Raw genomic sequence first — 15,069 nt, forward strand, 5'->3', positions numbered from 1 at the left:
ACACACACACACACACACACACACATACACACACACACACACAACAGGGCACATGATTATTATTGTACTGGATTTACCCGAAGGTAAAGCAAGCTTAGTTTTGCACTGTCTCCGTGTCTCCTGTGTCTTCCAGAGTGGTGCTTACATAACGATTCTCTCTGTGTGTGCCTCACAGTCTTCCAAAGCTGCTGGAAGAATAGGCCACTCTCACCACTATAACCTATCATCCTGACATAGCCTACAGATAAGAGAGACTGTACCTCTCTCCAGGAGGGAAATTAGGGATTTTGAATTTCAAGAGCAAGGGCCCTTTGTTCAGCTTATCCCATGTGCCAGCATACAATGGTAAAGGAGCCCTTTAAATAAAAGCACTGTGAGCTGTTAAAATCTGGAAGCAGACAGTCTCCCATACAGTCATCCACGATGGCTCTGAAGTGGGGATCACTGGATCTTTGATTAGAGAGAGAGAGAGAGAGAGAGAGAGAGAGAGAGAGAGAGAGAGAGAGAGAGAGAGAGAGAGGGGAGATAGAGAGAGAGAGAGAGAGAGAGAGAGAGGAGAGAGGAGAGAGAGAGAGAGAGAGAGGAGAGAGAGAGAGAGAGAGAGAGAGAGAGAGAGAGAGAGAGAGAGAGAGAGAGAGAGAGAGAGAGAGAGAGAGAGAGAGAGAGAGAGAGAGACTTGCATGGAAATGAGGGGACTATTTGGTAATGGTTTGGTGCAGATGAGACTGTTGGAAAATCAGGGTTCCTGCACTTCTTTTTGGATGGTATTTTCGGGCGATTAGGGTTCCTGCACCTCTTTTTTCCCACTTCAAGCACTAAGTAAAGCTTTTCCCAAACACTGACTGCAAGAAAGAGGATCTTGGCATGTAAGCATGTGTAGGATGCCATCTGAAAGTGTATGATGCCCTCTGACTAATTTCAAAGAGCAGCTTATGTTCAGCAATCTTGTTTTGCACATTGCATACCATCTGGGTTAGAACTCCTACCACTCTCTAGATTGACATTTGACAATGAAAAAGTGGCTAAGAATTAAGAACATTTGTTATGTTGCTATTAAAGGTACTCTGAGAAGAGGTTGAGGCTAGAATCGATAATGAAGTCAAATGTCAATCAAATTGCGTAAACCAAATGCTGTAAAGGGCAATCTCCACTGTAAAAGTCAAGAGTCGAAACACAAAAATCAAAACCCGACGGCGGGCTTGCAATGCAAATGTCCCCTATAAGATAGTACTACGGTTTACTATTTTTGTTAGGGAAATTAGTCTTTCATTTGGACATGCTTCCCTAGTGTAACACATCAAGGGTAATACTTCACATTAAAATCTACTCTAGGCTTCACTTACACATTGACCCAATGTTGCCTCATTATCCACTAAATGTATGAGTGTACTTGGTTGGTTTAGTCTGGGAGTGAGGAGTGCACCTTGTGAAAGTGGACATTGTGAATGCTTCGATTGGAGGCACAAGATTCGCATGAGGCTGAATCACATGCAAGAGGGATAGCCTGTTAGAAGATAATGTCCTTAAAACCGGGGAACTTGGGCTCCCTTTTCCATGCTTAAAATCTGATGATAAGAGATTCAAAAGTTTTGTGGGAAATTCGTTTTTGTAATTGTGGATGGATGCACAACTGCGCACAAATAGATTCTTTGTTCAGCGTGGAGTCCCAGCTTAACTTGTCACGCATGGCATTCACCTATTTATCAGTCAATGATGTCAGTGCAGGGCAGCAATGTTGTCTGTCTCTCTGGAGATGTTGAGTCTGAAGTTTGAGTTTGAGGCCTAACGCTGAACAGAGCTGAGCCTAGCAGAGCCTAGCTGAAGTTGGAAGCCTAAAGCCTAGCATATCGACCTGAAACGCAATGCATTGCAAGCTGAAATATTTTGCTGAAATGGATAGAACACTCAGCTAACGTGCTTAACTTGATCAACAGCATAGAGGTGCCGACAGGGAGAAATGCTTCACATGGAATGGAAGAATGGACTCCAGAATAAAAGCTAAAAATAAATAGATAAAATAAATAAAAATGATTAAAAGGGGAGCCATATTGATAAACAGAGGCACCAACATGGAAAAAATGTTTGTTGTATGTGGAATGGCGTTGAAGAATAGAAGTTTAATGATTTAAAAGAGGAGCCATATTCATCATGTTGTGTGGAGGCATGTCTTTTCTTCTCTCTTAAATTCATATCTTGACAGGCCGTCTCTCGTGGTTGTCCCACTGCGGCCATATATTAAAGCTGCTCCACACCACTCTCTGCCCGTGCCCGGCGGGGTGTTGCCAGTGTGCCAAGCTCCTGTGGTTTCTGACGTGCTACAATAGCACTCAGAGTATGTACGTGCCATCCTCCAAACACCCGGATGGTGTAACGTGTCTGTCAACGTATTACAAAAATGACGGAAAGTGTTGACCTAATTTTTTTTCTGATTTTTTTCGTCACTCCTCTGTGTGCTAAAATAAAACGAGACACACACACACACACACACACGCATACACACACACACGTACTGCACACATAATCAAACTGTTGTTAATGCTCCTGATTTGCATATTAATGACAGTCTTGGGGTTTGGGCTATTGGGGGATTGTATTCAGACCACATTGCTGTGAAAATGCCTTTGCATTCGGCTCTGTTTGGCTCTAAACGCGTGGAGATCTTTCCAGTCTGTATTTACTTGAGCTTTTTGCTATTTAGTTGAATTGAGGAGGTCAGTGGCATGCCATTGTCATTGCCATTTGGCAAATTCTCAGACTCCAGTCAAGGTCTTGTAATGGTGTTGAATGACATTCCTTTACGTAAAACCTAAACTCAATGAACTACAGATACCGCCCCGGTAGCCTATGTACTGGATTTGCATTTGATTTATTTGCAAGCTTTGCTTCTCTTGACAATTGCAACGACCTTTACACTATCGTCCTAAAGGTCAGTCCATAGACTCCATGCCCCTATGCTCCTTCTGGCTGACTGACTCTCTGGTATGGACAGTGTTGATCATGTTGTCCAGTTAACAACATGGGCTGCTTGTTTTGTGGCACAGGATGGGCTGCATGGGTACTAGAGTCTTTGTATGGCTGTGCTGGAGCCCCTCGCGTCTTCCTTTGTATGTGGTGGTGCCCCTACTTATTACATGGTCCCCTTCTCAGTACAAAGACGGCACATGGGGTACATTCTCTAATCACAGTTCTTCACAAGGGATGGATGGATGGATGGATGGATGGATGGACACAAATGGATGCATGGTAGAATGTATCTTAGTTTCAAATGAACTTCATTAAAGTCATGTGATGACACACACACACACACACACACACACACACACACACACACACACACACACACACACACACACACACACACACACACACACACACACACACACCTTTCAACTACTTTATTTATGTGTGTGTCATTAAAGTCATGTGATGACACACACACACTCACACACACACTCACACTCACCAAGGACAAAATCAGGAGATTGAATATTATAACCCAGGCGTAGTGTAGGTCACTTCAACAAAGCACAGTTTGATTGTTCCAGTCTGCTGGCTCCTGAAGGACAGAGCCCCATAGCGCTGCGTGTGGAGCTCACGCCGCTCCACTGCATCCTGTAAGCTGCGCTGCGCTCTCTCCTCTCTCACCTGGGTGGAGGCAGCCGAGCCTTCCAAGACCGACCGCTGACTTGGCACCTGTTTCTGATAGCGTTTCGATCCAGAGCGGTTGGAGTTTTTTGCATGGCATTTGCACACACGGGAGATGAAAGGGAAAATGGACAACGTTTAAACCCCACCCTTGTAGCGAGCCGATCTGCTTTCACTTTTTCTAACATAGCCGCCAAGCCACAACCACACAGGTGGTCATAGTAGCCCTTGGATGCTGTTCACTAGTCATCTTCAGATGAGTGCAATAAAACCAGAAGGTATCATAGTACTAGTGGCATTCTGAATTGATCTACAACAGCAACATAGTAACTGAAGGTGGTTGATCCGATATGATTTGATTCATTTTAAAAAATATATACGATTCCGTATCGCCTTGTTCTTTGTTCCAGTGCATGTTTGGTAGGGAAAATGCTTTGTTTGCCGATATTTCGCATCTATTTTGATGGCAGCATATACTGAAGGAAAAGAAACACTATTAAAGTATCGATCTGTGACTTCCGATCTTTCATTTTTGGAATATGAATCAATACGTATTGATCAGTCTTTTTTTTAACCTCCAGACCCCAGCTCAGCATCTCTCCAGTTGCTAGGTGATTTATGGCTGAGTAAAGTGGCCAGCTGATGTGTAGCCCTGCAGTCAGCTGAGGGCCACGGAGACCCTTACCATTACCGCCTCTGACCTGCCTGGAAACAACACACACACACACACACACACACACACACACACACACACACACACACACACACACACACACACACACACACACACACACACACACACACACACAGAGTATTAAAATAGCACACACACTACTCACAATCATCATACTCTCACTCTCTCTCTCTCTCTCTCTCTCTCTCTCTCTCTCTCTCTCTCTCTCTCTCTCTCTCACACTCTCTCTCACACAGACATACACACACACACACACACTCTCTCTCTCTCTCTCTCTCTCTCTCTCTCTCTCTCTCTCTCTCTCTCTCTCTCTCTCTCTCTCTCTCTCTCTCACACTCTCTCTCTCCCACAGACATACACACACACACACACACTCTCTCTCTCTCTTGCTCTCGCTCTCTCTTTCTCTCTCTCTCGCTCTCTGTCACACATACATTTGGAACCCCAACCCCCCATCTTATTCTGCTCCTGTTCATGGCTGCTCCTCCTCCTCCACAAGGAGTGCGGGTGTAAGAGCATTGATGTCTCGGAGATGTGGCTGCTGAGGCTGAGGCTGAAGCGCAGGGTTGAGCTGAGGCTATGGATGTATGTGTGTGTGAGAGAGGGAGCGAGGGAGAGAGAGAGAGGGTGTATGTGTGTGTGAACGTGCGGCTGCCGAGATGAACGGTTGATTCCATCCTTCCTCCTCCTCCTCCTCCTCCTCCTCCTCTTCTTCGCCTTTCCTTTGTGCTTGGTGATGAGATGAGCGTGCACTCAGGGCCTTGGTTCCTCCTCTTCTCCTTCTACCTCTCCTTCTACTCCTTCTTTCCCTGGGTGAGTTGGACAGGTGTGTGTGTGGTGAGGGACTGAGGTGTGGTTGAGGCAGCAGAAATGCTCCCCACTCCTCCACTGGCACATTTTTAAACCTGACTGTCTTAAATTATTAATTGTTATTGGGTACAGTAGAGTGGTGAAAGGAGGGGAGGGGGAGTGTGGGAAAAGACAGGGGGAGGGGAGATTAGACCAGTTTGCCTTGCCATGCAGGTATTTTTTCTGCTGCTGCTGTGATTTTCAAGTGATTCTCAAGTGTTTTTTTTCTCCCATGTCATGACTGGACAGGGTGTTTTTCCCCCTCTCTCTCTGTCTCTCTCCTGCTCCCGTCGTTCACATAGATGGATCTGTGGGAATCTTCACTGTAGGCAGACTGGTGTCTCTCCCTTCTTCTCAGCTGTGGGGGGGCTGAATGGAAGCGGTTACTTATAAAGCAGCGCCGTGTGTCTCCTCAGTGTTTTTTTGTGTGTGTGTGTGTGTGAGGCGGCAGGACTTCTTGAGCTGCTGTTTAAAAGACACCATGGATATTATTTTTTCTTGGCTGTAGTGTGGAACGATTGTTCTTTTTTGTAGCTGTCACTGACTGACTGACTGGTTTGTGAGATGGAGGACAAGTTCTGCTGACTGGTGGTGGGTGAAGACTTAAGTTTAAATGATTTATGTTGGGCTGTCTCCCTTCTCAGCCTCTCTGTTGCTGCTGTGTACTTGGAATATACTACAGTAGTTGGCCTTAAATCAGGCAATGCTTAGAAGAGTACTTTATGTGTCTTTGACAGCAGATCAGAAAGGAATGACATACGACAATTATATTCCTTGATGTTCTTTTAAGTTTCGTCACAGTTTCGCTGCAGAGGAACCGCTGACAAGTTGTCATAAAATGTTAGTTACAACCTGGTGTTGTTGGCTTAGTAACCAGAGCTAAGCTGCCGCTTTTGAAGTCCTCCTTGTACAAATACTGTGTATTCTGTTATTGTGTGTAGTGCGTGCGTGCGTGTGTGCGTGTGTGTTTTGTCTTTCATGTAATTACAACTCAGAGAAGTACTCTTGTGTTTGCTTGTGAACTTGGCCAGCGAGGACAAGGAGAGGAGGAGGAGGTGGGCGCATACAGTACACTCCATTGGCCCGAGGAAGGGAGATCAAAGCCTGCTAGCATCTCCCCTCCTCAAGCACTATCAGCAATAGGGGCTTTTCGAGCGGCTTCAAAGGCATGCAGTGTTGTCTTGTGCCTGTGCGTGTCCTGGTCCTGGCCTTGGTGCTTTTTACAGTAATGACTGATGACCCGGCACAGCAGGAGACTGCTGTCATCACAGATGCATTTGTACGGTTCGGCAAACTCCACCTGACACTATACATTTATTTTAAAGTGCGGCACACAGCAGGTAGGATGACCCGCACACAAGTGTGTGTGTGTGTGTGTGTGTGCTGTGTTTTTCTTCCTATATCTTGCACATAATTGGACGTACAAAAAGAGTTTGATGGATCAAGCTAGTTTTAAATTTCACCTCTTCTGAGTCTACACTGACACACTTTTTTCATAAATGTATACTGTATATTTGGGACTTTCACATCTTTATTACTCAGACAGTGCAATGACGGAGAGACCGGAAATGATCGGGAGGGATTGGGAAATGACCTCGGGTTGGAATCGAAACCGGGTCCTCTGTGTTACGTCACAGCACAGTATAGACTACACTTGACGTGACAGAAAAGATGACCTCAGTTGAGATGAATGCAGCAGGGTCTTCCAGTGTTTACGTCTTTCCTTCAATTAATGTTTGTTGTGCAAACACTTAGCCATCCCAGCAGCTTTGCTTTGAGCTTACACAGCGATTGGATACTTGTATTTCTACAGTATGTGCATGTGATGAATAGTAGGCCTTAAGATTTGTTCTCCTGGAAAGTGTTTTTTTCCATGGCTTGTGTGTGTGGATCCAGTTCAGGGAAAGGTCCAAATTGCAGTACAGAGACCAAAGGGTCAGATTTCTGCCCTTATCAGCTCTTTTCGGTTGGTCTTACAGTAGCAGAAAAGTATCTGATTCTGGAACGCCAATCTGTCTTTCCACTCAGTCATTGGCTTTCAAGCGGCTCCTTGGCACACGCTGCAGTTGACCATATTGTGGAAAGCCGTGGAATCTCGGCATACTCCAGACATTCCGAGCCGTCGGACGGACGGCTGGAACACAGATGTGTTCTGAAAGGCAATCGAGTGTCTATGGTGTTCAGCCTTATGTCTATGGTTTCCTTCTAGTCATTTTTGGGTCATCTGGGATGCCTTGGCATTTCTGGCATCAGCTACCGTAAAAACATATGCCCCTATAAAGAGGTGCCAGTTTCTGGCCCTTTTGAGAGGAAAATCCACGCCTTGCGCCTGTGCACTGAACATAGGCAATTTCACTAATTACCTTTTAAATTAGTGGTCTCATTAGGATCAAAATAATTGGATGAAATGGAGTGAAGACTGATGTTTGTTTTGAAAATCTTTGAAATCTTTTGTTAGATATGTTTCAAAATGACTGAATGAATGAACTGAAATGAATGAATGAACAATTTTGAATTCACATGTGGCAGAAGCTTAACGACAATGCCATGCACTGAATTGCTCTGTTTGTTGAACTTAGAAGAAAGAAGGTGTTAGACGTGGTCTAATTTGGTGGAATGTGCACGGTGCATGGCGGGTCGCCTTCACATCTGGTGTCGCCACTTCATAGTAGAAGACTAATTATTGTCACTAACGCTCAGCAGACTGAAAGCTTCAGCTGTGCACCTGGTGTGGCCTCAAACAAACTAATAATACTCAGTTAGTTTCAAGCACTTATAATACCCACTGTGGTGTTGCCTGTGCAGCAAAGGCTTCAGTTGCTATACTTGTCATGGCGAGCTGAGACCTTGAAAATGTGTCTTGTCACACAAAAGAAATAGGCATACAGACATGCAAGCCAATCTTCAATGTGGAATGAAATTCAGATCTCATAGATGTGAGGCAGCAATTTGCAAAGTCGTCCCCACTTCCATCCCCAATATTGCATTGGTCGCTCATGAAATTTGGATGGTAATGACAACACCGCCCATTATTGTTCCCCCATGCCCCCAGAATTGCGCACAGAGCAGTGGCATCACTCCCTGGGGTGTGTAAGTTAATGCGCGATCCTGCGAGCGTAGCAGGCTGTTCATGCTCCCAGCAGTGTGTGTGGAGGGTGTGTGTGCGTGTGTGTGCGGGCGTGTGCGTACATGTGTGCCGTGTGTGTCTGTGTGTGTTGTGGTACTAGCTCGTGACTGGAGGAAGCGGTAGAGGCAGATGCCCAAACAGGCTTAATGAGCAGCAGTCAGACGGTGGTCCCCAGACGGCACGCATGCCAGCCTGGAGGAATCACCCCAGACTAAGGGGTCACAAGGAGGGAGGCAGGCGAAAAGGGGAGAGGGGAGCGACAAACATATGCGTGTGTTCATGCGTGTGTGTTGGAGAGAGAAAACACATGTTAGTATGGATGTTTATGTGGCAATATTAGTGTATTGTTGTTAGTGTATTCAACGTGTTTTATGTGTGAATTTAAGTACTTATTGTGTGTGTGTGTGTGTGTGTGTGTGTGTGTGTGTGTGTGTGTGTGTGTGTGTGTGTGTGTGTGTGTGTGTGTGTGTGTGTGTGTGTGTGTGTGTGTGTGTGTGTGTGTGTGTGTGTGTGTGTGTGTGTGTGTGTGTGTGTGTGTGTGTGTGAGAACGCGCATGTAGGTGTGTGTGTTTGCACATTTGTTAAGTGTGTATGGATTTGTTAAGCTGTTTGTGTGTGTGCGCGCAAGAGAAAAGGAGCGAGTGATGAATGGGGGGCAGGGCTGCCAAAAAAACAGAAGCGCATTTTTCATGAGGTCTTCCGCTGTCACCTATAGCTTGCCTTTTTTTGGGAAGCGGGGGTGGGGTAGCTCTCCTACAACACCTGGGGGTACAGAGCCATATCTCCCCTTCCATTCCCCTTTGTGACACAGAGCGCAACTCAAAACTCATCCTGGTCTTAGAAAAAAAAACCTCTGCTTTTTTAACATGTGTACACATCTGAGGCATTATTTGACCTCTGTGTTTCACAGGGTTAACTGCTAAAGGAAGGAATGCACAGACTCGTGCGCTCTGTGCAGTGTGTTTTAGCACTGAGGAATTGCATGCCCCATTCATTCACTACCTCAGGAAATTATTTTCAAGACTGCGAAACTCTGGACCTCTTGCCGTAAGACTGTTTGTTTAGTCTGCCTCCCGTGGATGTCTGCGAATGCATGTCTCATAACCCTTCTCGCTTCTCTGCATCCTGAGTGATGCTTTGATGCAACTTATTAGGCAAGGGGAGGATTGTGTAATAGCTGGATACACTTGTTACGGTAATGTAGCTTTTCTGTGGATATGTTTGTCTTTTCAACCTAATTTTCTGTTAACGTACCATAGACATGGTGGTGATGTCTGACAAAAACATTGCATTTCAGTGAACAATTTCAATAGGACTCTGACCAGCACTTTGGAAGACTAACTTACAGACTTAAATGTCTTGCATGAGTATAATGCATGTTTGTACACCAGCAACCTGCATTGCATTCAGACCGAAAAAATATGAGGCCGACCTTTAAAACATATTGTGAATTCATGAGATTGTAAAGCAAGTAACCTGTGAAATGTCACTGAAAACATGTTCGCCATGCGATTCCGTTCATTGTTGAAGGGTCTTGAGCTCCCCTCAATAGCGGCGAGCTGGTGTTTTCATGCGCTCATAGTTGAGCGTTGCTCTGTGGTTACCATGGTGACGACAGCCCCCACAAAGTTGGCAGTGCTGCTGCGCGCTTCTTGCTTTCTCTAATTCTCAGCAGCTCAGGCATGCTAGCAAGCGATTCACATTGTGTGTGTGTGTGTGTGTGTGTGTGTGTGTGTGTGTGTGTGTGTGTGTGTGTGTGTGTGTGTGTGTGTGTGTGTGTGTGTGTGTGTGTGTGTGTGTGTGTGTGTGTGTGTGTGTGTGTGTGTGTGTGTGTGTGCGTGTGCGTGTGCATGTGCGTATCAGAGTCTATGCATTTCAAAATATCTTTGTGTGTGTGTGGTGAAGCACTAGACCTTTTTTCCCGCCCCTTCATATAAATTTGGTGTGTTTTCAGTGAGCAGGAAAGTGCCTTAAGCTATCGCTTCCATGGAATGAAACGGAAATGTGTTCATATTTGGAATCCAGTTATGCAGCCGAAAACACCATACAAGCAAATACAGAGTCACAGACGCAGAAAAGATTGCTGTCACTGTTCCAGCCAGTAGGATGATCGTGTGTATCTATGGGGCATTTTTAGGTTGTACTGTGACTGGTAAAGTAGTAGTTATTAGTCTGTCTGGAAGAAAGTAATAATAATTCTGTGCTTCCTGTCTGAATCCCCAGATCGGCGTGTCTCCCCTGGGATTGAAGCGCATCATTCGTCGTAGTCTGCGTGCACGGGACCCGGCCTTTTCATGAATCACTATTTGCCAGTCGATGCCATGACTTACAAGTAAGTAATTGCCGCCAACATCCGCAATCCACAGAACACAGCCCATCTAGGAACAAGGTGTGCGTGTGTGTGTGTGTGTGTGTGTGTGCGCGCGTGCGTGCGTGCGTGCATGCGTGCGTGCGTGTGAGAATAACAGACTGAAGTGTGTGTGCACGCGTGTCTGCGTGTGCATGTCTGCGTGTGAACATGTGCTTGTGTGCTTGCGTGCGTTCGTGTGTGTGCATGCATGCGTTTGCCTCTTGAGGTGAATAAGATGAGGCCATCTCTGTTGCTGCGCGTTGTTCCATTTACATCAGTCCCCCCCCCCACCACCACCACCACCACATTTCAGGCGGGCAAATGCCGAGGACGCCTAAACAACCGCATTCCCCTATGAAGGGTCTTTCTGTTTTAGCGCTGCGAGACGTATTGCATTTGCATAGGGCCCTTGGCTTGCTTCATTTCCATGGCGTTGTTGTGTTCGCTGATGCAGCCCTTGTCTTTTGTCTTCTGCCTGCCTGCCTCCCTGCCTTGGGGCCTCTCCTCTCCTCTTCGCCTGGTTGTTTTGAGCCCATGCCACCAGTTCCCTTTCCCCGCGCAGTCAAGAACAAGGGGAATTAGGGCTCCGAGCGAACTCGGTTTCAGCAGACACACACACACACACACACACACACACACACACACACACACACACACACACACACACACACACACACACACACACACACACACACACACACACACACACACATACACATACACTACACATGCACACTGAGCAAAGCGTTTTTAGCATCAACACACACACGCACACACACACACACACACACACACTACACACACACACACACCGAGCGAAGCTGTTTCTGCATACACACACACACACACACACACACTCCCAGCCAAGCAGTTTCAGCAGTGACACACACACACACACACACACCGAGCGAAGCTGTCTCAGCACCAACACACACACACACACTACACCCACTACACACACTGAGCAAAGCGGTTTCAGCATGAACACACACATGCATACACACGCAGCCTCAGCTGATGAGCTGCTTTGAAGGACTTGGCTTTCACAAGGGCTTTACTCTCTTATTAAATAGGTCATGACACGTTACCGAGTAGTGAAGTGAAATGCGGTGCAGGGAAAAATGTCAGGGTTTAAGGATTTCCTCTGCTCTGACCGTGAGTTAAACTACAGGTTTAAAGTTATTAAACTAACAGAGCAAAAGTTTAAGTTGAGTGTCAAGCTCTTGTGCTGCACAGGAGGTTGAACGTAGAGAAGAGATATGCTATACTGTAGTGCTTCAAGTAGAAAACCGAAGCAGCTCCTTTTGATTAAGAGACGGTTGAATGTTTCCCATATCACACTGAAGTAGCAGGTCCTGTGTCGCCGTGCAGGGCTGGACTGGCCATCTGGCATAGCGGGCATTTCCCGGTGGGCCCTGGACCCTCATGGGCCCCTGTAGGGCCAGTGGGTCAGTTCTGCACCGCTAATTATGAGGGATCCCTTTAAGCCAAAAGTGCCCGGGCCCTATTTCTCCCCCAGTGCAGCCCTGTCGCCGTGTCTCTGTCCTGGCTGCTACATGGTGGCCACTCCAGAACTTCAGAGCAGGGCCCATGGCCTTGACACCTTGAAATCTGGACAGGGCTGAGAGGAGTTGGAGTTTGACTGGCTCACTGCCAGCAAAAGGGTTGGCGTTAACATGCCAGTTCCCTACTACTGTACCTCAACAGCTGCACTATTAATGATGATGTACTGATAGGGTTGTCACCTCTATCTGACAAAAAAGCTTTGACATTTAAAACTCGATCAACCTTTTTGCTTGTACGCAATGGTATCCTTCATTCAGTGTCCAGGAATGTTTTCTTTTCCTCGGGACAGACCATTAAAAGCCGGGACATTCGGGAAAAACTGGGACAGGTGGGAACACTACAGATACAGGTCTGTTTCTTCAGTCCAGATTGACACAAACGTCACTGCTATACAGATATCAAACGCCACTAAATGACGCCCTCTGCAACGCTGCCCTGGCCGCTTTTCCACTCCACATCTCTGGGTGCTGAGGATGCAAGCTGGCTTGGTGGCTTGCTGGCTGGTAGTGTTGCCACATGTCCTGGTTTACCCGGCTGTCTAGATTTATGCTGGTCTGTTCTGTGGAAAAATGTATATTCTTCTGTCTGAATGAATGGCACGGTTGCTTACAAGCAACAGGGTCGATTTGGTTGTTGAAATGTACAGGTTTTTTTTTGTAAAACAGGGGTGACAGCCCTACTGACTGGCTTCAATAAAATGTGAAGCAGTGATGCTTGCGTCGGGCTGAACTGAAGAAACACACCTGTCCCCATAATGCAGGAGTTCCTAGTGTTGAGATCAGCCCCGTCCTGTCTGTCAACATTGGGGCTGTGCATACTGCACACATGTTGACAGATCTTAGACAGTGTTTACACTACACACGTACATGCAAACGCACTCCTTCTAACCGCACGCATAGTGCATACACACGCCAAATGCAGGTAACCCATCTAACTATTGATGATGGTAATCACGTGATGGCAGTTGTTTCCAATTAGGTTTTTTTCTGCAAAATGAAGAGCTGCACTCTAAGTGTGAGCTTTAAGGAAGTCATGATCTTGTTGACGAGCTGTCTAGTGGATAAAAAGTATCCTAGCAACCTTTCTGAGGGGGTATAGCTGAAGGCCCCCCTATTTAGTCGTCCATTGTTCTGCCTGTGCTAGTCAGTGTTGTCGCGCAATTGTTCCGTTTGGGAGAATGATAAATGTTCTGCCAGAAGGAAGTGAGGAAAATCTGAGAGATGGACACTGTCATTGGGAGTGAACAAAGCCCTTCACAACATGTGACTACTTAAGATTCATACTGCCCTGCCCCCCATCCTCGCCTCACTCACCCGCCTGCCTGTCTGGCTGGCTGGCTAGCTCGTGAGCAAACGTTTACACATGGAACTTTTCCACAGGAATTTCAAATAACACACACGTCGCATCTCCCTCTTTGTAGTCAGTCGTTCCTCTTTTTTTCCCCAAGGACAACTATTGATGATGATAATGAGACTTTGAATGAGATGGAGAATGAGGCTTCAGCTTGCAGAAGTATGTGGGAAAAATGTTGTTGAGTGGGTTTCTCTCCCCCACTCACTGGCTGGATATGGGCAGATGAGCAGTCATAAAGAAAGAGCTTAAGGCAGAGTTGTGTCTGCTCTACTACTGATGTTTTCATGTCTTTCCCTGTGGATAATATCCCTCGCACTTATGCTGAATTGGGGCAGACACACAGCGATTGGAGATTTGAAATAGTTCTGGGTGTGTGTGTGTGTAGGCCTAATGCTCTTATACCGCTGGACTAGCTTATAGCGCTGTGTTTAAGGCTTAAAGTCATAAAGATCGCAGATGTAAATGCTCCACCAAATGCATATTATTACTCAACCGTGGCGGCACAGTGAGAGTTGTCGGATCAGGGTTTCGGACGGTCAGTCAGTCGAGGAAAAAAAATTGACCGCCTCAGTGCGTCCTCCTGCATCGCTGCGCTCAGAGATGAGCTGGCACAGCAGCCTGGTGGGAGGAGGAGGAGGAGGAGGAGGAGGAGGGGGGAGCAGGAGAATCAGCTGGTTTGTGCTTGCGTGTTTGTTGTAAAGCCAGATTTGGGCTTAAATTCCTGTACGCAGAGACGTTTTTGGCTCCTGTAATCCTGTTCACCATGCGTGCACTGCAAAAGCAGCCTCTGAATCTCATAAACGGCTGTTTTTATTTGGACAATATTCTACCGTTTCATTCAATTTCCGGCTGTTTGGCTGTGATAGATTTAGGAAAGTGGAACACCACTGCTTGCTGAATTATTGAAAACACAAAACACGCTCAACCAACATTTCAAAGGTTTACTGATGCTCTGGATTTCTGTGTCCCATTTCAGTGTCAATATGGTAGGAAACGTTAAAACACAAGCAGGTAATTGGAGTGCTTCTGGGTCTTCACCTTTTCCCTTGGTGCTCTTCAGTGTCGGGGCTCTCAAACTTGGTCCAAATGCTGTCCAAAGACAAATGCTGAGGCACTCAAGGTTGCTTTTTTATTTGGCTACAATGCAAAAAAAGTAAAAAATTGCAACCTTGAGTACCTCAGCATTTGTCTTTGGACAGCGTTTTGGACCATGGTAGGAAACTTTATTAGTTTTCCAGTCACAGTTGTTTATTTGTTACAGACACACGGACACACACACCATTTTTATTTCCACATCTTATTTTTTTTCCATGGCTCCATCACACTCTTCATTTCCAATCAGTCACAGTCCCCAGACGATACCAGACGGCCTAGTGTGTGAACTGTGGATACCCAGTCAGAAACATGACATGTAGGCTTTGTGCTTTCCATTTATGAAACGGAATAATGCCTTGAACGCTCTGCATCCATAACCCCAAACCCTAA

The 15,069-nt window shown here is 46.2% G+C and overlaps 1 protein-coding gene across 2 annotated transcripts in view; it reads left to right on the forward strand.

Moving 5' to 3' along the window:
* Positions 1-15,069, forward strand: part of sema4d (sema domain, immunoglobulin domain (Ig), transmembrane domain (TM) and short cytoplasmic domain, (semaphorin) 4D) — a 54,804-nt gene that overhangs the window by 1,822 nt on the left and 37,913 nt on the right. For both annotated transcript variants that reach the window (XM_063210640.1, XM_063210642.1), the window contains exon 2: positions 10,539-10,647. The gene's annotated coding sequence lies outside the window, so the exon portion shown is untranslated. The remainder of the gene's footprint in view (positions 1-10,538; positions 10,648-15,069) is intronic.

Source organism: Engraulis encrasicolus, chromosome 11 (genome assembly GCF_034702125.1).
Source record: "Engraulis encrasicolus isolate BLACKSEA-1 chromosome 11, IST_EnEncr_1.0, whole genome shotgun sequence".
Classification (NCBI taxonomy): Eukaryota; Metazoa; Chordata; class Actinopteri; order Clupeiformes; family Engraulidae; genus Engraulis; species Engraulis encrasicolus.